We start from the raw sequence: 2,860 nt of genomic DNA on the forward strand, positions 1-2,860 counted from the left end.
TGAACAGATTTCTGCATCGACGCAACAGACAATGTGGTTCCAACACGATGGAGCCCCTGCCCATTATATCGGAGATGTTCGTAACTACCTGGATGTCACATTTGGTCAACAGTGGATCGGACGTGGTGGTCCCGTGCGTTGGCCTGCTCGGTCACCCGACCTATCATGTCCTGATTTTTATTTCTGGGGTCATATGAAATCGCTAGTTTATGACACCCCTGTTGACAATGCTGAGGAGCTGGTTGCAAGAATCGCAGTAGCTGCCGAAGAAATTCGAAATTCGCCTGGAGTATTCCAGAATGTTCGGATGTCCATGCGTCGGAGATGTGAGGCGTGCATTGTAGCCCGTGGAAGAAACTTCGAACACTTACTTTAATCCATGTACCTTTTGCTTCTTTTCATGTATTATTAAAACGATTTCTCACTTACGGTCTCTTTTCTTTATGGTGCTTCTGTGTACAACACCGCTTCAGGAAAGCATTTCCGACCCCACATTGCTATATGATTTCGAGTTGTCAGGATGTACCCTACCCCTCTTAAAAGTTCTGAAACGTTTAACTGAAACACCCTGTATATATTAAGCATAAAATGCGTATATAATATTTCGGGACGAGACTACGTGTTCAGTATATGTAACCCACTGCACGTAGTATCTCGTACCCTGATATGTACTTGCACCCTCCTGGCACTTTGCCGTCCCGGGGTGATTTCCTTGTGGAAATAAACAGATAATAATAATAATAATAATAATAATAATAATAATAATAAAATAATAAATCTTAATTGGCTTTTCTAATTCCAGCGCTCACCCCTACCGAGGGTTTTTTTTTTTGTTTTTTTTTTGGCCCTAGTCACTGAAATCTCAAGAAACTAGGTGGCAGGGCCTGCCAGAGTAAAAATTTCATTCTGTGTACCTGGTCTGCCTCCACGAGGCCAAGTGTGGGCAACGTTGGGCCTCAGTAGGGGTCCAGCGGCTAAACAGCCAGATGAACAACGATACACAACACTACACATATACAAAATCCACACACTTTTTTTAAATCTCCTGCCTTCCCAGTGAACCGGTACACATACAATGAAAGCAACGCGGAGATGGGGGAAACCCCTGGTGCCGTTAGACATCAATACACTTTACACTTTATGCAAGCAGTTGTGGACAACGTTGGGCCCCAGCTGGGGTGTAGCGGCTAAATGGCCAGAAGAACAACGATACACAACACTAAATTCATACAATATGCATACACTTTTAAATCTCTGGCCTTTACAATGACCTGTTACACCCACAATGAAAGAAACGCGGAGATGGGGGAAACCCCTGGTGCCGTTAGATACGAACACACTATACACTATATGCAAGCAGTTTGTTTGCGCGAGTAGCACAATCCCGTCGGTCTCAGGTGTAGATAGCAAGATTTTTTTCCCGAGAAACTGGGGTTTTTTCGTCCAGAAAAACAAGCAAATCGACCAGAGAACACACGCAATTTACAGACACGAATACGGGTTAATGTAATCATTTACGGGTAACCTTAATATAATAATTTGGTATGCAAGCAGTTTCAAGAGATAGTAACCATTACAAGAAGAGCTGTTCAAGGTCGCACGAGAGCTACGTCAACCACAACAGACCCTTTATCTGGCTCTAACAGCACGACGGAACCCTACGATGTCCCGTCATCAACTGTCTCTTGAGGTTGTTGTGGCCACAGTTGAAAACATTTCCAACCGGACCGTGCTAAGAAGGCTCAATTCAAGTGGACTCTACGCAAGGAAAGCAGTGGTTTGTATCCCATTAACCCCAGACCACCGCAGAGCTCGTCGAAACTAGTGCCATGAACATTTGACTTGGAGCCCCGACAAATGTGATACAGTTCTGTTCTCTGATTAGTCCCGTTTTAGCCTACAAACAGATTCTAGACATTATTTCATCTGGAGACAACGAGATGCGATAGCATCCCTCCAACCTCAGAGAAAGAGACATTTACAGTGGACGCAGTGTTCTCGTTCGTGTAGTCATAATGATGAACGGCCGCAACCCTCTTCATGTTTTCGATAGGAGTATCGTAACTGCACAGAAGTACCTAGAACAGATCCTCGAACCCTATGTGCGATTTTAAAGGCTGCGGTTGGCCAGATTTTCTTTTCATGCCCGACAACGCCACTACACATGGAGCTCAAGTGATGGAGGAATATCTTGAAACTAAAGATATCCAACGACTTCCGTGGCCAGCACGTTCCAGACTTCAATCTGATCGAATTATGTGTTGGACATTAGTGGGCGTCGCACTGCACGCCGACAGTCAACTCCGTGATCACTTGGTGACCAAAGGTCTGTGCTGGTGGAAGAACGGAATTTGTTGCCATGGAATCTTATTGACACCCGTATACCGAGCATGGATCACTACTGTCAGCCCTGTTTAGTCGTTGCAGGGGGAATTATACACTGTACTGATGTCATGTTACCATTTCTTCTGTTACCAGAAGAACTGTAGACGTCCTGAATACTGAATATATAAAATATTGAATAATAAAATATATTCAAGCATCTTGTATGGACTTCTGTAACGTGACCTTTTTGGTAATTCTTATACAACCCCTATAAATGTCCCTTATACCTAAAAGCAGTTTCTCGCTGTCTCCTCATTTCACCGTTATTCTACGGTACACCAACTATATTAAATTTTATCCCGCTTCATCACAAGCTGCACGAGTTACACCACATTTTCTATTAATTCCACGTGTTCTGTTAATTTTGTTCAACAGTGTAGTATTAGACATAAACTGGAAGGAAGCCAGAAGCGTTAGCAGCACAAGCCAAAAAAATAAATAAATAAAAAGTAATAATAAATAAAAAAAACCAATA

Source organism: Mastigoproctus giganteus, chromosome 10, assembly GCF_048544385.1.
Source record: "Mastigoproctus giganteus isolate SK-2022 chromosome 10, ASM4854438v1, whole genome shotgun sequence".
Classification (NCBI taxonomy): Eukaryota; Metazoa; Arthropoda; class Arachnida; order Uropygi; family Thelyphonidae; genus Mastigoproctus; species Mastigoproctus giganteus.